The sequence below is a fragment of the Lepidochelys kempii genome, chromosome 6 (assembly GCF_965140285.1).
Source record: "Lepidochelys kempii isolate rLepKem1 chromosome 6, rLepKem1.hap1, whole genome shotgun sequence".
Lineage (NCBI taxonomy): Eukaryota > Metazoa > Chordata > Testudines > Cheloniidae > Lepidochelys > Lepidochelys kempii.
Genome location: NC_136385.1, coordinates 129038599 through 129060766, shown reverse-complemented (window position 1 = coordinate 129060766; position 22168 = coordinate 129038599).

The following is a 22168-nucleotide window of genomic DNA, read 5'->3' as shown; positions in this document are numbered from 1 at the left end:
CTGGGGTTTGCTGTAGAAGGTGGTGCAGTGGCCCGTGCCATTTAGAAGGGCCAAAGAACCAGCATGAAACATTCGGCACACTACGGTGAAGAGGGGGTTTCAGCGTAACGCGGAACTCCATCCTGGCTGACGGCTACGTCTCCCATCAATACGTGTGTCCGTTGGTTTGCCATAGACTGCGCGCCGTGAGATACCACCCAGTACATTGTTCTCCCCGACACGTATCCCCCACCTCATCGCTTATGGTCTTCACTGTGCAATGACTGCGTGCCCTGACCCGTTTTCCTCTTCTGGCCATAGCTTAACTGGAGGTTAGGAAATATCAGTGGGGCTTGTTTCATTGGAAATTCAACCCCATTACTGCAAAAAACATTGTTTAAATGGGCTCTTCCACCTGTGTCTTGGACCCCCTCCCTCCCACAGCTGACTGGCTGCAGATGTCAGTAGCTGGAGGGCTAGACTGTATCCCCAGCATGCAGCAAAGAGCAACCCAGGACCATCCCAGGGAAGCAATGCCCTCCCTGCTCCCCCTTGCTTCAGGGGATAAGGACTTGCTGCTGGCCTATCCCACCTCCTCCACCATGGCTGGCATGTCTGAGGGGGCAAAGCCAAGGCTCCGCCCATTCCCCCCCACCACCACCACTCCCTGTTCACCTCTGCAGTCAGGGGAAGCAAGCATGCACACAGCCCCCCTTACTCCTGCACGCCCAACCCCCGGGACTGGTTACGCCCCAAAGGGGAAGGGAAGATCCTACGCTCCCTTCTGCCCCTGAATGAGCACCCAGCCCAGGCCCCATCACTGCATCGCCAGCAATTCATGGGAACAAGCTTTTGCACCTGCCTTTGATTCGGGAGTATATATCTGTCTACGCTAAGTGCTACGGGGGGTGATTCCCCTGCTCGTGTGCACACATGGTCCCGCTAGCTCTCATCAAGCACGAGTATAAAGAACAGCATAGCCACAGTATCGCAGGCAACCACAGGGCCAAGTCATGCCAAAAACAAGTCTTTCTGAAACTGGTGGGTATGTACTCACTATGGCTCAGTCGTGCCTCTGTGCCCCATGCTGCTGCTATTTAGACTGGTGCAAGCTGAATGAGAACCAGTGCGAGGCCGCGTACAAGAGCAGGGGACCGATCCCACACCTAGCGAGTAATGTAGACGAAGCCCAAGTTGCACCCACAAAAGGGAGGCAGAACTGAAGCCTGGTTGAAAATTTGGGCTTGACATCTGCAAATATACAGGCCTTTCCCTCTCTGTCCTCACTTCCCATTGCTGCCTGGCCTATCTGAGTTCTTCTAATCACACGCCAGCAGATCCACAGTCTACACAGGGAAAATCTCTGGCATAGCTATGGAAGAATAAGCCTTTCCATTATCGCTAGGCTGAAATAATTCCACAAGTGGATGCTCCATTCTGGAAGCAGAGGAATTATTCTGGAATTAAGTAATTTTCATTCCAAAATAGAGCATCCACAGGAGTGGTTATTCCAGCATAGCCATAACAGAATGGCTTATTCCCCTATAGCTGGGCCGGTTAATTTCCTTGTGTATCTTCTCATTAAACGGCCACTCCAAATGTGTCAAGAAGTCACGTACCAGAACAAGCTCCAAGCTTTCCTTTGCAGAGATGTTATTGAAAAGGCCACCATCCTTGTTTGAGCCATTGGCCCGGAAGGTGACTAGAACTTGCCTCTCGGTCTCCTAGCTGCTTCCACAATTCCTTTGGCTCGCTAACTCCTCCTCCTTCTTCTCAGGTTCACTAGTTCCCTAGAACTTTCCTTCATGGGCAAAGCCAGTTTCAATGTCTAGTGACAATGTCAATGGGAAAGCTCCCATTAGCCCTTCTTTCAACCCAGTGAAAGACTGAATCTTCCCACCATGTAGCAACTCAGGAATCTCTCTCCTTGGGCATCCCCAGCCCAGAGCCCTTGCTCTTAGCAGATTCTCCAGGTTCTCTGTCTTTTTGCCTGTTGCGGGGCAGGATCTGATTCTAACCTCTCCCACTTGGGCTTTCAGCCTTCCTATAGCCCACGCATTACTTGAGCAATCACAAGGCAATCTGGAAAATCATCTCGTCAAGATTGTAAGCCATGCATCACCTCTCACAGATCAATGCACCACCACACAGAGTCTCATTCTGGGCAGCAGGTTTGAAGCAAAGCCCAAGCATAGGTCTGACCTGATAATTAAATACAAAATTAAGTGTTTGTGTGGCTGAGAGGCAGCATTACTGTTGCACTAGAGGGGAAAGGGGGATACCCAGATTTGCCATTTGCAGTACTGTATTTTCCCTGCTCCCGGCCCCCTTCCGAGAATATTCTGTGGATGTCACATTAATGAGGAAGTGCTCCAAAGATTGACTCCTTTCTTTCATTTGTCTCGCTCTCTCTCCAGTCACTCTTTTTTCCAGGTCACAGAGAAAAAAGAAAAAGGTCTGTATGCTTTGCTACACACGAACATATACATTATGCAGCAAACAGAGAAGGATGTGAAGCACACCCCTGCAGAGCACAGTCACAGAATGACACAAGAGGGCTCATTGATTAACAGCAGTAGTGCAAAGTCCTAAAGCCTCTAAGCCACTGATGAAACTGACATTGCACAAACCAGCACGACAAGTATGTAAATCCAGCAGGTGAGCGATACAGGTCATTTTCTCTATTCATTTCAAGAGAGGCTACAAAGGTAACTAAGCGACAGGAGATGATCAGAGAGCACCAGGTAAAGTGTCAGATGAGGCAGTCAACGAACTTGGTGGTGGCAGATTATTTCACCGCGAGCTGAAGGTTTTGTTCCCAGACAAAGGAATTAAAGATGTGCAAGTAGATGGTAGATTTCCAAACAGCTGCAGGCTCAGAGGAGTCCATTAAACAGAAGGGGGCAGGCACTCAGTAGGTGTAAGTGACAACACTTCAGAGCACTGTGTGGGAGAAGGAACTTGACTCCCGTGGAGCTGCTCCTGTGTATGCCAGCTGAGGATCTGGCCCTGTAGTATGCATCCGACATCTCAATGTGCTAGAAATTTCTAACTGCATCGAACTCATGATCAAAAGGGCCCCTGGGGTAAAAACATTTACGTAAGCAGTGTTCTGACCTGCTGTGCGAGATTGCAGCACCACTCAGGTTTGATCTGGTCACAAAATGGTTGGGCCATGGTCCAGGTGGCCACCCCCAGCTCCAGACGTTTGGCTAAACATTTTGCAACCCTCAGAGGCGAGGGGACAGATTGTCTTACTTTTTGTTCATTATTTGAGCTCTCTTTGAAGGTGAAACTCCCTAGGAGGCTTATTTGGCTCAGTTCGACTTCATAGCCCAAATGAATGGCTGAGAAGATGGACAGAAAGGGGGTTTCTAGCAGCCAACTTGAGCTGGCCAGCTCTGATGGTGCTGTAGAAAAGAAACCTAGAGTAGGTCTACACAGCAACCTGAGGTGTAACTGTAGCACGGGTAGGCATACCCATGCTAAGGGAGCGTCTACACTGCAGGGTTCTTTCGGTGGGGTGTAGGGATCGTCACACATAACCCTCCTAGCATGGGTATAAATAACCATGTCGATGGTGAGGCGCACAAAAAGCCAAGAGGGTAAAGACCTGCCTGAAGGGTGTGGGTGCAAACCCCAGAGCACACACCCTAAGGGTCTTTACTGACCCAAGCTGCGCCTCCGGTCTACATTGCAGCGTCCTGCTGCCTCCCCACCGCTGGAGCCCTCTCCTCCACAGGGAAAGGCTCCAGCAGTTCCCCTCCGCCTCCGGGAAAGACTCCAGTGGTGGGGAAAAGGTTCCCCTCTGCCGGAGCCTTTCACTGGCACGTGTAGCTACGCACCGCTGTATGGTGCTTTTCATTGCAGTATGTAGTTGCATGCACACTACACGCTGCCAAAGTGACGTAAGCTTAGGCTACTGCTGCAGATAAAAGTACAGTGGAGAAAACCCAGAGATCTCCAGCATGGGCGAGCAACCCGAGTATGTCCCCAAAGTCCTCGTCAGGCTTGTACTGGGGCAGCTGGTCCTCACTGGAGCCCGTGCTGCCGTGTCTTCATATTATTGATACCCAGGCTAGCTCGGTTAAAGCTAGCACAGGTGTACCTACCTGCACTACAATTGCACCTTAAATTCCAGTCACATGCCCACTGCAGTTATCCAGAACGGATACAGGCCCCTGACATGTGGCTTGGGGCCAGCTGTCCATCTGAGCTGGCCAGGGCACAGCTAAGAGCTGGGGGGCGGGAGGGGAGAACTGGGAAGACCCTACCTGAACTAGCAGAAGACCTACAGAGAGTCCCATGAGTTCCTAACTCATGAAGCCTGCATAGCCAAGATAGTGGATGAACGAATAATCAGTCAGGATTTCCCGGCTTCTGGGGAAGCCGGGAAAGATGTCTTGCAAAGGGAATTTCTACAGACTGAATTTGAAGATGTGGCTCAGGCAGAGCAAAGCAATTGCCTATAATTCATTTGCAGTGAACTAGTCATCCTGCGTCCGGGGCAGAAACCATAACAGCAGCTACATGTGGTAGCTTTCCAGGAAAGAAAAGACGTGGAGTGACTGAAGCCTGCTTCGAGACCCAGGGTTTGGGGTTTGTTAGTATAATGAGAAAAGATAAGAAATAGAGCTAAAGCAGTGGTTCCCAAACTTTAACAACCTGTGAACCCCTTTCACTAAAATGTCAAGTCTCGCGAACCCCCTCCTAAAAATGAATATTTCCAGGGATTTTCTTCTTCACCTGAGTATAAACTATAAAAGCAGTGATCTTGGAAATATAACATTTGTTTTTATGACATGCTTATTACACACTATTTATTATTAATTATTATTTATCATTACAGTATTTTTATTACATTATGAAAACGGCAACACACTTCCAAGATCTCACTTTTGTAGCTTGTATCACTTTGAAGAAGCCTGTTATAAGACAAGGCTCCTATGTTTCGTCAAGGAGTATCAGATGTGAAACATCATGACGGTATTTAAGAAGCCAACTCAAAGAGTTCCTTCTACACAAGCATTCAGGTCTTGAGCAGTCCAGGCAAATGATGCACGTTACTTGTTCTTCATAATAATTTTAAAAACAATACTAGCTGCCTATTTAATTTTAAAAAAACAGCAAAAAATATTTCCATTGCTTATAAGGAGTTTTGAAGTTTAAATCTTCTCAGTGTGATAGATATGCTTGCTTTGATCTGCTTAGCTGTTGGAAGTCCAGGGGCTCCAGGCTGCTGGCCCCGTGCTGCCTGGGGTCCCTAGGGACAGCTCTGTCCGCCATTAGAGAATTTTTTCCCGAGAACCCCCTGTAACATTTCGCAACCCCAGTTTGGAAACCACGGAGCTAAAGGGTTGCTGGTTTTGGTGGGCATTTAATATATGACTGCCTTGACTCCTATCTCAAGCCAAGGTCAAGCAACCAGTCAGGAGGGGTGAGGGGGACTGGGGAAGAAGGTATAAGAAACCCTAAAAGCCAAAGGAGAGGTGGCCTTGGCCAGTATGCAACCCTCCCATGAGGTGGGACCACAGCCCCCAGACTCACGACCCCCCAAAACAGAATATAACCATAAATTGTAAAGGGTGAGGCCAGGGGCGTTCACCACAGGTATGACTGAGCCTGCTAAGAAAAAGAGGAGGGGGATAGGAAAAGCTCTACCGGTGTTCAGAGCTGTGGATTAGGCTTGCTTGCTAACCCCAATAAATGTCACATTGTCTGCACTTCGGATTCTGGTCCTCTGCTTTCCATCTTCGTGACAAGAACCAAGGGAGGGCAGGGGAAGCCCTAACACGGCTTATAGAACAGCCGTCAATGAGAGTACAAAGTGTATCCCAGCACTCATGTTTGGGCATGAGCCAAGGACCCCAGCAAACCTCTTGTATGGAGTTCCTGAGGATGCGGGGGGGGGGGAGGATTTGAACTATGTAGAAATGTTACAATCCAAAATTCTAGACGCTCACACCCTAGGGAAAGTTTGAGTTAGTTTCTGATTAAATGAAGAAGCACGATGCTGTAAGGTCATACTGGGAAACTTAAGAGGGGGGTGGGTCTGGTTCCACAATCCTAGGAGAAAGAAAGGCAGGAGCCCTTAGCTGGATAAACCTTGGGAGAAACCCTAAACAGCACTGACCCAAATATATGAAGTGGTGTATAGGGCACAGTTGGGTCTCAAGACTAAACTCAAAGTTATCCATAAGAAATAGCGAGAAGGTGTCAGAGAGACACAATTTCAGCAGGACTACCCCCAGAAACTGAGACTATAGCTGAGGCTGGAAAGGTTGTGACAGATGACCTCTCCATTACAATAGAATGGGCAGGATCTGTCCCAACCAGCAGCTTTCACAGAAACACTCGCCATTGCTCAAGGGCCCATTGAAAGAGGCACTTCCAAGGTGGCTGAAAGGAAGTCAGGAAGGAAGGGAAAACTCCAAGGAGATTTGGATGGAGTACCAGCAGTTTCAGTTGGTGGCATGGAAATATTGTGACCAGAAAATACTATGTAAATAGTTTAGGGTTGCCAGTTTTGGTTGGACATATTCCTGGAGGTTTCACCACATGACAATCTTTAATTAACGATTAATCTTTAATTCCTGGAGAATCTAGGACAATTCCTGAGGGTTGTTAACCCTTAATAGTTATGCTGGTATCGTTCGCCATTGGATAAATTATTTATTTTCTTTCTGTCTGGAATAGGTCATTGAGGACACCACCATGTTGGCCACCATTGAGATGATGGGTGGGGTTGAGACAAGGGTGTTGTTATGCTGGGAAAAGCCTCTCTGAAGCTGGTGGGCAGAACAGCCACTCTCCATTGCAGCTAAAGGAGGGAACAAGTAAAACACTGCTCTGTGTAGGGATAGCTGAAACAATAGGAGCCACCACCCAAAACACAGACCACAGGTAAGGCTGCCCAGGAATCTGAACTATGTGGGAGTTGACTCAGGGCTGAAGGTAAATGCTGGGGCCGAGAATTTATTTTCATTGCAGCTGAGAGAGAGGGGGGCAGGCAGGCAAGCAAGAAACAACACAGGAGCATACAGAGAAAGAGTAAAAGAAGCTCCGGGAACAGCTAGAGGAGCCCTGAGAGAGTTTCCAGAGAGCTTTTGGGGCTGGCTGAAAGAGGCTTGGAACTAGGAGACAGCTTCTTGGCTCATGTTTGATTCCTACTGTGTTCAGAACCAGGACTTTGTACACAAACAATTGTATCCAAGAAATATCTGACTCCATCACCAATTTCTCCCCCTAAACACTCACCCCCAGGACCCTGAAAACTGGCTAACAGCTTGAGCCAAAAAGGGATAACAATATGCTGCAGCCTGTGTATTTCTGTTCACCCCATAGCTTCTGGCTGTTATTTTCATGCACTGCACCGATCTCTTGGGAAGATACTGCCCTGTTTTTAAAAAGTGCAACAGATTGTTTACAGTTGTTGCCAGCTTTAGTCTTTGGGATAACTAGCTGGAAATAACTTGATTTACTATTGCAATAAACTGACAGATTGGACGTGTAAACTTGGCTCTTTCCAAACACTGTTAAGAGACTTGATGTTCACATCACACGGAACATGGGAACACTTCCGCGTCACAGGGTTGTTTTTTCGTGACCTGTCCTCTTTCAAGCCCTTCCATTGTTGGACACAGATCTTGTCCTCACAGATGGCAAATCTAGCTTATTACAAATGGATCTGAACAAAACAAGCCTCTGTGTTAAAGTCTGCTGGGTCATGGTGTCGCTGCCTGCTATTCAGAGTGAAGTTTGGCTCTCCCAGGAACCACTTCAATGGGCTATATCAGAGCCTGTACCTGGCAATTTTAGATTAAACAGCTTAAATGGTTGCCCAAAATCAGGCTGCCAGTGGACACTGCAGTAAACTGGCTCCTGCTGGACAAGGACTGACTTTCCACTGAATGACAGGTTTCAGAGTAACAGCCGTGTTAGTCTGTATTCTCAAAAAGAAAAGGAGTACTTGTGGCACCTTAGAGATTAACCAATTTATTTGAGCATGAGCTTTCGTGAGCGACAGCTCACTTCATCAGATGCATGCCGTGGAAACTTCAGCAGACTTTATATATACACAGAGAATATGAAAAAATACCTCCTCCCACCCCACTGTCCTGCTGGTAATAGCTTATCTAAAGTGATCATCAGGTGGGCCATTTCCAGCACAAATCCAGGTTTTCTCACCCTCCACCCCCACACACAAATTCACTCTCCTGCTGGTGATAGCCCATCCAAAGTGACAACTCTTTACACAATGTGCATGATAATCAAGTTGGGCCATTTCCTGCACAAATCCAGGTTCTTTCACCCCCTCACCCCCCTCCCAAAAACCACACACACAAACTCACTATCCTGCTGGTAATAGCTCGTCCAAAGTGACCATTCTCCCTACAATGTGCATAATTAAGGTGGGCCATTTCCAGCACAAATCCAGGTTTTCTCACATCCCCCCCACCCCCATACACACACAAACTCACTCTCCTGCTGGTAATAGCTCATCCAAACTGACCACTCTCCAAGTTTAAATCCAAGTTAAACCAGAACATCGGAGGGGGGGGTAGGAAAAAACAAGAGGAAATAGGCTACCTTGCCACACTATCAGAGGCTCGTATACCTGCACATCCACCAATGTGATATATGCCATCATGTGCCAGCAATGCCCCTCTGCCATGTACATTGGTCAAACTGGACAGTCTCTACATAAAAGAATAAATGGACACAAATCAGATGTCAAGAATTATAACATTCATAAACCAGTCGGAGAACACTTCAATCTCTCTGGTCACGCAATCACAGACATGAAGGTCGCTATCTTAAAACAAAAAAACTTCAAATCCAGACTCCAGCGAGAAACTGCTGAATTGGAATTCATTTGCAAATTGGATACTATTAATTTAGGCTTAAATAGAGACTGGGAGTGGCTAAGTCATTATGCAAGGTAGCCTATTTCCTCTTGCTTTTTCCTACCCCCCCCCTCCGATGTTCTGGCACTCCACTTGACACCGGCTGCCAACTAGACATGGAGCCATTGATCACTACCCGTTGAGCCCGACAATCTAGCCAGCTTTCTACCCACCTTATAGTGCATTCATCCAGCCCATACTTCCTTAACTTGCTGACAAGAATACTGTGGGACACCGTGTCAAAAGCTTTGCTAAAGTCTAGAAACAATACATCCACTGCTTTCCCTTCATCCACAGAACCAGTAATCTCATCATAAAAGGTGATTAGATTAGTCAGGCATGACCTTCCCTTGGTGAATCCATGCTGGCTGTTCCTGATCACTTTCCTCTCATGCAAGTGCTTCAGGATTGATTCTTTGAGGACCTGCTCCATGATTTTTCCAGGGACTGAGGTGAGGCTGACTGGCCTGTAGTTCCCAGGATCCTCCTTCTTCCCTTTTTTAAAGATTGGCACTACATTAGCCTTTTTCCAGTCATCCGGGACTTCCCCGGTTTGCCACGAGTTTTCAAAGATAATGGCCAATGGCTCTGCAATCACAGCCGCCAATTCCTTCAGCACTCTCGGATGCAACTCGAGAAAACCTGGATTTGTGCTGGAAATGGCCCACTTGATGATCACTTTAGATAAGCTATTACCAGCAGGACAGTGGGGTGGGAGGAGGTATTTTTTCATATTCTCTGTGTATATATAAAGTCTGCTGCAGTTTCCACGGCATGCATCTGATGAAGTGAGCTGTAGCTCACGAAAGCTCATGCTCAAATAAATTGGTTAGTCTCTAAGGTGCCACAAGTACTCCTTTTCTTTTCCACTGAATGCATCCGATGCAGTGAGCTGTAGCTCACGAAAGCTTATGCTCAAATAAATTGGCTAGTCTCTAAGGTGCCACAAGTCCTCCTGTTCTTTTTTCCTAGGAGGGTTTGGCAGGTGAGGGATTTAAAAGAGATTATCTTTAAACAATAGTAACCTATTTCCTCCCTGTTTCCTATTGGCAGAGAGGAGTGGTAGGTGGCTTTTTGTTCCTGTTGAATGCAGAGCAATTTTTAGAATTATTTGCACCTGTATGACAAGCCACTAGCTTTTAATGAGGTACTATTGAAAAGCAAATCACGGGATATTCCTTTACTGGCAGCAATATGGCTGCCTCCCAAGAAAATGGCAAAATAATGACAGAAAAACACCCCGCTCTAAATACAGTGAAGCGCAAGAAGATAAAGTCAAGATTAAGCTGGCTCTCATGCTAGGGCTCCAGACTGGGTTCATTGAAATGATGTATCGCGGTTCCCATTCTAGTCAAGGGCACCTGCTGAAGCTATAATGGGCCCCATACAAATCTTTAGAGCAGCCTCCGAGCAGGACATCTATAGTAACTTAGGCTTTTTAGAACTGTAGAGCGCAAAGCTCTGCTGAGAACAAAGGCCTCTATTAGTCAGGAAAGAGCTGCAGAAAGAGGAGACTTGGCCAGGCTGTTTATCCCAAAACCTGGAGGTCAAATAAGCATGTCTAAAGATTTCCATAGGCACATCCTGCAGAAAGAATCATGGGAGAGGAAGTGAAGAGCTCCCTCTGAGCCACTGATTTCCCAAATTAAAGACACCTAAAAGCAGGCGCTGCACTATGACAAAAGACTGAAGAGGGAACTGTTTCCACAAACCCACACTCCAGCCACAACCAACTGGGTGATGGTGCCCAGCTGGCAAAACAAAGGAACTCCTATTTCTCCTGGAATATGGGGCCTTGCTGCAACATAGCTACGTTAGCGGGACGGTCCACATTTCAAAAAGGATATTGAAAAATTCAAAGAAGAGTCACAAGGATTATTTTAGGACTGGAAAATCCACCTTACAGTGACAGATCTAAGGAGCTCGATCTATTTAGACTGCCGAAGAGAAGAAGGATAACAGATGACTTGATCACAGTCCATAAGTATCTACATGGGGAGAAAACTACAGGTAGGAGAGGGCTCTTTTAATCTAGCAAAGGCAGAAGGAGATCCAATGGCTGGAAGTTGGCAAATTCAAACTGGGGGAAAAGGTACACGAGGGTAATTAACCAGTGGAACCATTTTCCAAAGGATGTGGTGGATTCTCTGTCCCTTGCAGTCTTTAATTCAGGACTGGAGGTCTTCTAAAGAGATCTGCGCTAGTGCAGAAATCCCTGGGAGAGAGTCTGCGGCCTGTTCTACAGGAGGTCAGACTAGAAGATGATCACAAGGGTCTCTTCTGGCCTATATATATATTTTATGAAAAAAAATAGCCCCTTAACCCAGAAAAAGATGGGGCCCCCCAGGCAGAGGATGGAAGATTTTCAGAGGGAGAGTAACCATCTCTTCATTTCTACAAGCTTTAAGAGGCCAGGTCAGGAAGTCATCCCCCAGGACCTTTCTTGTGTAAGATTTGGAAGTACGTTCATGACAGGCCCTCAAAGATGTTCCTGGGGACCCTCCACTGGGTAGCAAGCCTTTACTGAGCCAGGAATCAGGGTGTCGCTCGTGGAATTCTGTGGAGGCCAATGTAAGTGGTAGAAAGTGGTGTATTTTAGAATCAACCTCTTCGCAGCTGGAAATAGAAGGAAGCACACACTCAAGAGGTATTTTACCTCCTGTAGATAGGTGGTGCTGTATGTTTGTATTGACAATTCAGCATGCAAGGAGACTTTCCAAAGCCCAATTTTGCAACGTTCACTCACACGGAAGAGCTTAGGTGAGAAGATCCATTGACTTTAATGAGGAGGTTATTTGTTTTGGATTACAGTAACATACTCCAATCAGGGACCATTATGCCAGGCATTGGGCCAGTGTCTTTTTGCTTACAGAACTTAAGTCAAGATGCAAACAGAAGGGCAAAGAGGTCAGAAGCTTGCCGACCCTATGTGAGGAACAAGCTTCCTGTCACGGGCAGGGCCATCAAGAGATATTTGGGCCCCCAGTACCTCATGTGTGCCGGGGCCCCCACCTCTTCCCATTTCATCCCACTTAGAGATGTTTTGCGGGTGCTCCTGAGCTCAGGGCAATTGTCCCCCTTTAATCATCCCATACCTGGGAATATGGACAGCGAGCCCGCATCTTGGTATCCCAGCCCCCAATAAGTACAGAAGAAAAGAGGAGAGGGGTCTCTGTGAGAGGAAATGCAGCAATTCAGAGCAGCACGCAACCAATTATTGAACCTCATTATATAAAATAGTTTAAGCAAGTTCAATATTATTATTAACATTAACGTTAACTAACTAGAATCCACAACTGCCAGAAGGAGGAGAGAGAAAAAAGACGTCCCATTTGCCATCTGGGCACCCAGCTGGCTGACTTTCCTGGCAAGGGCAGGGCAAGCTGCCTTTGACCAGGCTGATGCCAGCCAGCTGGGACTGACTGTCCTCATTTCTATTTCCACCACCCGTTCTGCCCACAATATGTAAATTAGTGGGTTTTCAAGCCTCCCTCTCTATCCCAGCTCAAAACGCCCTGGTGCTGCCGCATGTCATCTTTAACATTCATGTTCCGACACCCATGAGTAATAAGACTTGAATTCCCATGGCTTGTCCTTCCACATATGGAGCTACAGTATGTCTGTCCGGATATCATCATGATTTGTATGACAGTAGAGAGATCAGGCCCCATTGTGGCAGGTGCTGCATATTCACATGATGAGGGACAGTCCCCACCCCAAAGAGCTTCCATTCTAAACAGACAGGTTGGGAGGGTAAACCAAGGCTCAGAGAGCAAAGTGACTTTCCTATGGTCACACAGTAAATCAGTGGCAGAGCCAGGAAAGGAATCCAGCTCTGCTTGATCCTAATCCAGTGTACCATCCAAGGGACCGCACGACCCCTCTGCACAGCAAATATATCAGAAATGCAGCAAAACTTCAGAACATGCATGAATGAAGTGCAATTCAATAGCATGGAAGCTGTATTTGTCTTTTCTTGCTTTCTTCTTACTCTGTGAAATCCAGAGGTGGGTCTGAGCCAATCTTCCAAACCAAATTACCCTCAAACTGGAAAATTCAGATCAGATCCATAGTCACTTATTTCTTCCCTTCCAACACTTCCTTTTATTCTTTTCATCTATCTCCTTTTTCTTTCTCTTCCTTTCCATCTAGTTTCATCTCCATTCTTTCCACCCTCCATTCCCCTCATTGTCTCTTTTTATTATCTCCTGTCTAGGGGCAGGGTTTTTATGTGCATCTGTGTGGCAGTGGAAAATACACTTTTATTCACTGCCTGCTGCTTTTGAATTCAATAACTGGATGAATTTTTAATGTTCCCTAAAATTAGAAGTACAGCACTTGTAATTGTAAGGGTTTTTACTGGGCAGCCAATTTCATTGTGCACCAGAGGGTAGATTCCACTCCTAGAACTGCTACATAGCTCAACATGAAATTAACAGATGATGATAAACTAGGAGGAGCTGCAGACACTAAGGACAGAAAAATAATACAAAAGGGAGAGATGGATGGAGACCAACCAAATAAGATTACGGTTAGAAAAACGCAGGCTGAGAGATCTGGTGATAAATCATCTGGAGTGCAGAGGATCACCAGGAAGAAGCAGCCTGAAAAGCCAGAATGCTGGCAAAGGATGATACTGGGTAGCTAGGCAGACATGAGTTTCTGGTGAGATACAATGGTATAAAAGGCCAGTGTAATTTTGTATTGTACAGGCTGAGTCATCATAACACCTAATGGGGGTGGGGAGCAATAATCCCCTTCTAAACCGGTGGGACCACATCTATTCAGTTCTGGATTCCTCACTCCCAGGAAGATACAGACTGGAGAGAAACCAAAGTGATTAGGGGGCCACAGAGAGACTTACAAAGAACATAGGAACTGCCAGACTAGATCTCACACAGTCTACTTGCCCTAAATACTGTTTCCAACAGTGGCTGGGACCAGCTCCTTCAGAGGAAGAAACCCTGCAGTGGGCAGTTACAGGATAACCTGCCCCTTGGGAAAGTATCCTGCTCTCCTCCCAGTTAGAAGTTGGCTTGTTCCCTGAAGCCCAGGGGTTTAGACTCCCTACAAAAGCCCTTCTGTATTTTTAGTATTAAAATTATAACTCTGTTCTCATTTTCCATGAGAATGTCCAGTCCTTCTTAAAGTCTTACTAGCCTCTTAGCCTCCATGATCCTTTGATTCCAAGGCCAGAAGGGACCACTGTGACCCCCCAAGTCTGACCCCTTTATAACACAGGACACAGAAGGATTCCTTGGGGTAATGAGTTCCCCAGGCTCGTCGTGCATTACAAAGGAATTCCTCTGATCAGTTCTGAACTCGCCATCTTCCATTTTCATTGAACATGCCCTGGTTCCTGTGATGTGACAGGTGGAGAACTGAGGTCTTCCTTCTCTAGGCCATTCACTGCCTGGTATACTGTTATCATGTCCCCTTAGGGAACATTAAATGAGCCGAACTTACACATCCTGGGAAAGCAATGATTCGGGGAGGAACCAGCCTGGAGCAGTAGCACCCAATGTGGATACCCTTTCCTGTGGGAGCCTGCCCCTGTGCTCCATATACCTAGGCCCAGTTGCTGCCTTCTCTCTTTTTTTGTCTTCGTTTGACTCCCCTGTACTCAGTTACGTGGTCATTTATTCTACACCTTTTCTTAGCTCCCCTGCTCCCTGGCAGCCCCTACACTTGCCAGTTTTCTCACTGAGCCCAGAGGTCCCCCTGCCAGGTCCATATGTTTCCCTTCACCTCCTCCAGCTGCCAGAGCTTCTGCAGCAGGGCCAGAATCCACACAGCTGCTCATAAATTCAGCAGCAAAGCCCCTTCTGGGGCTTCAGGTTTATTTATAGGCGATTTTTCTTATATAACCAAAAATAACATCCCAGCAGAGTCCCAGGGCCCATTCCCCTCGGGCAACTTCAGGGCTTTGAAATGCCAAAAGCAACAGCATACATATTAATACTATATGCATAAGGCAGCTTCAGAGCTCTCCACCCTGGCTTCTGCAGTCAGCAAATCCCTGGCTGTTTTCCCCAACCCTGAACCCGGATCAGCTGCTTTTGAAGGCGCAGCTACCCCAATTCCCGCCAGTAGAGACAGGAAGCCTGGGGCTCCCCACCGAAGGGAAGGCGTGTTCCAGAAGGGAGCCCAGCCACCTAGTCCAGAGCCAAGGGCAGGCTTTAACTCCCAAGCTCCCACACCATATACGTAGGTCCACCGTCTGGCTCAATGGATCCCCCTTCTATGGGGCCCGGAGCCTTGTGGCTGTGCGGGCCTCCATAGGAATACCACCAAAGACGTATGACACCCACGCCACAGCGGCACAGTGCCGCTCCTTGTGGGTGAAGGGTACTGGGCTGTGCCACCTGGCGGCATGGAGGCGGAGGGCAGAGCTGGTAGCAGGGGATCCCACAGCTCTCAATGACCATTCAGAGATGCCAGCACTCTTCTTGCTCAGAGGAATCCAGTGCCCTCCCTTCCTCTGGCTGGGAATCCTCACTAAAGTCTATCAATATCGGCAGGAGGCAAGCAGAGGAGACTAGAGGACTTATGTAGAGGGGTACCAGGAGGCATAATGAGAGACTATCAAAGCTAGAAAATTCAGGCTGAATATCATGAAGTCATCCTGACGGTGGAATACAGACTGCAAACCAGTCTTTAAGGGGACCGGCAGAAGCCCTGTCAAGTAGGACAAGGAGTCAGACCTGTGTCAGCAGAGAGCTGGGCAGGGTGACCCAACATGGTCTTTTCCAGCTCCAACGCCTGCAGTTCGCGAAGTCTAGCCCCATGGAACCACTGGAGCAGGAGAATTTTTCTGAGAACTAAAATAAAACATTTCAATGTCTGGTTTTGCTTCCCCTCCTCCCCTTTCTTGTCTGCATATTTACCACTTCGCAACCAGCTAGTGCTTGTCCACATCCCGCGGGCTTTCCGACCTCTCCAGCCACGCAAACACGGGCCCAGATTCTGAACACTGAATGAGCAACTACCACGGCCATCAACAGGAGTTACGCACGCGTATCTGAGGACAGAATTAGGCCCTTAGTGATTTTTTCTTATTGGGCTAAGCACAACAGTAGCTACATGCAGAATGTGCATGACCCCCTTGAGAAAGGGAATTTCAGTGAGTTCGAATAAAACCCCACGGTAAAGCATTGGGGCCTAACTTATAGCACCCTGTTTCCAGCTGGACCCAGGCTTGTGGCTACAGAGTCAGCTACCTTCATGGGAAAATCCTGCTCGTGGCCCTGTTGCTGAATCCAGGGGAGATAGTGACCAGAGTAGGTGCCATGGGTTTTATTTCAAGCCTTCTTAACCAAAAAAAAAAACCAACCAGGCTCAATGATTCACAGCCTCTCCCCACAGAGTCCGTGTAGGGTAAGTCCCTCTCCCCGCAAGTCTGTCCCATGAGGTCATCAACCCAAAAGCTCCTGGCTCTTTCCTCTGAGCCTTTTTTGTGACAACAGGGTTTTCCTCAGACTCCCTTCAGTGGATTAAGTTGCTGGGTTTTTTCCCAGGTGCAGCAGGTGGGGCTAATTAGCCAGCCAGCCCGCTGCAGGCCTCTGCCCCCAGAGGGATACTATCCCTTATACCTTCACACCCATACAGAAAATTACATTCAAATAATACTGTTTGGCAAGGAAGCATTCAAGTGTCTGGTATTCCACACATGCCTACACATTAAAAACTGGCTTCCACCCTGCTTCCTTACGCACCCATGCACATTGCTGACAGGGAGATTGTTTACTGAATGAGAAGTTTCACTTACCTTCCATACACATGCATGCATTTACATAGCAGTTGGTCATCTATGGATCTCAGAGCAGCTTGCAAGAAGACGGAGGGGCTCAAAAGCAGTTTCACAGGTAACTTAGTCAAGGAAGAACGTGGATAGGATATAGTTCTTGGAGAGGTACAGTGCCCCGGTTACTGAGACTTGGGTCTGCTACATCAGGGATCTGGTTACATTCAGATCTGCATGAAAATTCCTGTGTGATCTTGGATGGGTCATACCTGGCCTTAGTTTCTCCATCTGTAACTTGTGTTAAATTATATTTCCCTCCCTCCTAGGAGAATATTATGAGGCTTTTCTAAACAGGGCTTGTGACAGGCAAAGGCTAAACCGTGGAAGAGGTGAGCCTGGATTCACTTAATTGCTAAGTAAGGCCTTGTCTAGTCTGGGCTTTAAAGGTAGCAACTGTAAGGGGACTGTTGCCGCCTTACTAACATTCAATGGGGGTGTTTTAGTTGCTAGCTCCCAGTACTAAAAAGGTGGAAAGGTTGATGGGGAATCAGGACCCTGAGACGGAGAGCCCCCAGGAACAATGGGGAGAGGCCAATGCTCCGGGTCAGCCTCAATAACAGGGCAGGCAGGCTAATCAGAGAGTCAGGGGGGTCCCATCCTCTGTGTGAGCTGGATTTGCTTGGGTCAGACAGAGTGGGGCTGAGCTAAGGAGAAAGCAGGGGCCTGAGCTGAGCTGGGGAGCAGAGCTGGGCCAGATCCAGAGGGACCAGAAAAGCAGCCCAGAGAGAGCAGACCCTGTCCTGGGAGCAGAGCTGCAGCCCCAAAGCCAGAGGCACAGTCCAGAAAGAGCAGACTTGCCCTGGGAGCAGAGCTGCAGCAACCAGAGCCAGAGGGGCCAGAGAAGCAGCCCAGGGCGCTGGAGGCAGAGCAGCAGAGACCGAGTGGTGGAGCTGGGGCTGGAGCAGTCCAGAGCTGGGTGCGGTGAGCAGCTGGGAAGATTGAGGGGGACCCTGGGCAGCGGGCCCAGCACAGGGAGACGCCTCAGCCAAGAGGCTCTGCAGGCCAGGCTTGGATCGTAACCCCGACAGGGCGGGGGCGACACTGGGAAGAAGGGTCCCACCACTTAGAGCCTGAGAGTGTGTGGCCACCACCAGAGCAAGTGTCCAACCCACAGCATCCCTACAGCACGGCCAGGGCCTGAGAAGGGGCCTGGGACCTACAAGGAATCGACTGTGAACTGCCCGGACGTTCCAGAGACACTGTTTGTGATGTTCCCTGCCACAGAGCAGGGTGATGTGTTTCCTTTAACCTTTCCCATTTTTCCTTATTCTTTTTAAAATTAATTGTTGATAAAATAACTTGCATTTGCTTTAACTTGTATGTAATAGTCAGTGGGTCAGAGAAGTGCCCAGTGCAGGGAGAGTACCCCGGAGTGGGGACATCCTAGCCCCTGTCCTAGGTGACCACAGCAGGGTTGGGGGTCGAGCCCCCCAGGAATCCTGGGCCCAGCCTTGTTGGGGTTATGAGGACTCTGCCAGGCAGGAGAGTGGAAGGGGAGTCCTCAAGGGCAGGGAGGCCACTGGGTAAAGGAAGTGGGAGCGAGGACTCAGATCCTTTCGCTAGCCCACTTCACCGGGGTAGTGCAGAAGCCAGGAAAGTTCCCCACAAGAGCGCGACTATTCCCCCGCTTACACAATGTTAAAATCTGTTAATGTCCATGTTCCAACACATTTGAAAAGTCTAGTGTAGACAAGGCAATGTCAACTTTACCACATGCCAAAGCCTCTCCTCCCCTTTAGACTTCGATCGGTTAGCATGTGTTAATGGCAGCGTGTCTGGTATACACTAAACTTCGGATGTGTTAGAATGTGCTTGCTAGCATGGTCTAACCACACACCCTTTATCTTCGGGTAAGTCTGTGCTGGGAGGGCGATTCCCAGGATAGGTAGACAGCCATGCACTCGCTCTGCTCGAGCCAGCATGCTACGGCCGCAGCGACCTGGGCTAGCTGCCCGAGTACCTACCCAGGGGTCAGGCAGGAGTGTATTTCGGTGGCTACCTGAGCCCCCACCCGTGCTACTGCCACACGGCTGTTTTAATGTGTTCGCTCAATCAAAGCTAGCATGCATCTTCCCTCCCAGCTGGGAGTCACCCTCCCAGCTGCTGTGCAGACGTCCTCTTCGTCTAGACAGGGCCTAGGGTTTGCAGGACTGGGCCCTGTGTATGTGATTCGTGCACTCTGAATACTGGTCGGTTCAGTGTGTCTGTGTGCATCTGTCCATGTGTGTCTGTCTGTCTGTGTGTGTCTGTCTGTCCGTGTGTGTCTGTGAGCGTGTGTGTCCAGCTTCTGTAGTATTTTCAACTGTCCTTTAAGGAAAGTTCCATTTTGTTCGTATCTAATAAACAACCGACGCACTGACATTCTTACAAGGCATTATGTAAAATACCTTGGGGTTATTATGTTCGCCCTTTTGGAGGTCTCCCATATTTTCCCGCTAATGCAACAGGAACCTATTACTGTTGTATTACTAATGTAAAAATGAATAATAAGAAATTGAATAGAGGGATGTGCCAGCTCCATGTACAGGCAAAAATCCATTAAACTGAGCCTGAATGCTGTATAGCTTGTTTGCAGAAATCATTGTTTTTATCTTGCTGTTAAAAGGAGATTAGTGTTGTGCAATTGAGGGTAATTTTCGATGATAATTATGCTGGTGGCCCAGAAATACATTTGACATGGAGGGCTAAATGCTGCCCTTCTGTACTCTGATATGCTGTGGGCAGGGAAGGTATCACACGGCTAACCTGGTGGCTGAACTTTGTGACTTTGTCCTTACCCATAACTATTTTACATTTGGGGACAATGTATACCTTCCAATCAGCGGCACTGCTATGGGTACCCGCATGGCCCCACAGTATGCCAACATTTTTATGGCTGATTTAGAACAACGCTTCCTCAGCTCTCGTCCCCTAACGCCCCTACTCCACTTGCGCTATATTGATGACATCTTCTTCATCTGGACCCATGGAAAACAAGCCCTTGAGGAATTCCACCATGATTTCAACAATTTCCATCCCACCATCAACCTCAGCCTGGACCAGTCCACACAAGAGATCCACTTCCTGGACACTACAGTGCTAATAAACAATGGTCACATAAACACCACCCTATACCGGAAACCTACTGACCGCTATTCCTACCTACATGCCTCCAGCTTTCACCCTGACCACACCACATGATCCATCGTCTACAGCCAAGCTCTGCGATACAACCGCATTTGCTCCAACCCTTCAGACAGAGACAAACACCTACAAGATCTCTATCAAGCTTTCTTACAACTACAATACCCACCTGCGGAAGTGAAGAAACAGATTGATAGAGCCAGAAGAGTTCCCAGAAGTCGCCTACTACAGGACAGGCCCAACAAAGATAATAACAGAACACCACTAGCCATCACCTTCAGCCCCCAACTAAAACCCCTCCAACGCATTATTAAGGATCTACAACCTATCCTGAAGGACAACCCAACACTCTCACAAATCTTGGGAGACAGGCCAGTCCTTGCCTACAGACAGCCCCCCAACCTGAAGCAAATACTCACCAACAACCACATACCACACAACAGAACCACTAACCCAGGAACCTATCCTTGCAACAAAGCCCGTTGCCAACTGTGCCCACATATCTATTCAGGGGACACCATCACAGGGTCTAATCACATCAGCCACACTATCAGAGGCTCGTTCACCTGCACATCCACCAATGTGATATATGCCATCATGTGCCAGCAATGCCCCTCTGCCATGTACATTGGTCAAACTGGACAGTCTCTACATAAAAGAATAAATGGACACAAATCAGATGTCAAGAATTATAACATTCATAAACCAGTCGGAGAACACTTCAATCTCTCTGGTCACGCAATCACAGACATGAAGGTCGCTATCTTACAACAAAAAAACTTCAAATCCAGACTCCAGCGAGAAACTGCTGAATTGGAATTCATTTGCAAATTGGATACTATTAATTTAGACTTAAATAGAGACTGGGAGTGGCTAAGTCATTATGCAAGGTAGCCTATTTCCCCTTGTTTTTTCCTACCCCCCCCCCCCAGACGTTCTGGTTAAACTTGGATTTAAACTTGGAGAGTGGTCAGTTTGGATGAGCTATTGCCAGCAGGAGAGTGAGTTTGTGTGTGTGTGTGTTCCCCGGGGGTGGGGGGGCGAGAGAGCCTGGATTTGTGCAGGAAATGGCCCACCTTGATTATCATACACATTGTGAAGAGAGTGGTCACTTTGGATGGGCTATTACCCATCTCATATTACCCATCTCATATAATGTCTTCTGCAGTTTCCACGGTATGCATCCGATGAAGTGAGCTGTAGCTCACAAAAGCTCATGCTCAAATAAATTGGTTAGTCTCTAAGGTGCCACAAGTCCTCCTTTTCTTTTTGCAAATACAGACTAACACGGCTGTTACTCTGAAACCTTTCCTCCTATGCAAGTGTAAGCAGGGTCTGAATGAGCTCTCCCCTGACATCTAGTGACAAGCTGGGGGAAAGACTTGAGGAACAGACTGTGGTTTCATAGACACGCCTACTCTGCATAGGTGCACAGCGTGATGGAGCTGCTTTGACATCTGGTGCTGGGCTACAAATCACTTTAGTAGGAGCCGTCTGCCATGGCAACTGGGACAAGCACCGCAGGAAGTGCGGCTATCCCAACGAGACCCTGCACCACATCCTGTGTGGTCGCCAGCAACACTCAAAACAAGTCCCCGGCCTTCCGTGAGGCCCGAGCGCGGAAGGTTTTGAAATACACCCCCCTGGCCGACACCCTGAGAGCTCACGGCTACGAGGTCCAGATCCACGCCATGGTTATGGGAGCCCTGGGCGTGTGGGACCCCCACAACGAGCTGGTGCTGAGAGTGTGTAGAGTTGGTCGGCGCTACGCTCGGCTCATGAGACAGCTCATGGTGTCCAACACCATCAGGTGGTCCAGAGACAACTACACGGAGCACATCATGGGACAAAATGTTAAATAGTATAGGGCCAAGAACCAATCCCCTTGGAACCCCACTGGAAATACACCCTCTCAATGATGATTCCCTGCTTACAATTTCATATTGAGACCTGTCAGTTAGCCAGTTTATAATCTGTTTAATATGTTCCATGTGCATTTTATATCATTCTAGTTTTTTAATTAAAACATTGTGCAATACTAAGGCAAATGCCTTACAGGAATCTAAGAATATTACATCCACACTATTACCTTTATCAACCAAACTTGTAATCTCATCAATAAAAGATATCAAGTTATTTGACGGCATCTATTTTCCATAAACCCACATTGTTTGGCAATAATATTACCCTCCTTTAATTCTTTATTAATGTAGTCCCATATCAGCTGCTCCATTAATTGGTGTTGGTCCTGCTTTGAGCAGGGAGGTTGGACTAGATGACCTCCTGAGGTCTCTTCCAACCCTAATCTTCTATGATTCTATGATTATCCTGCCCAGGACTGATGTCAGACTGACAG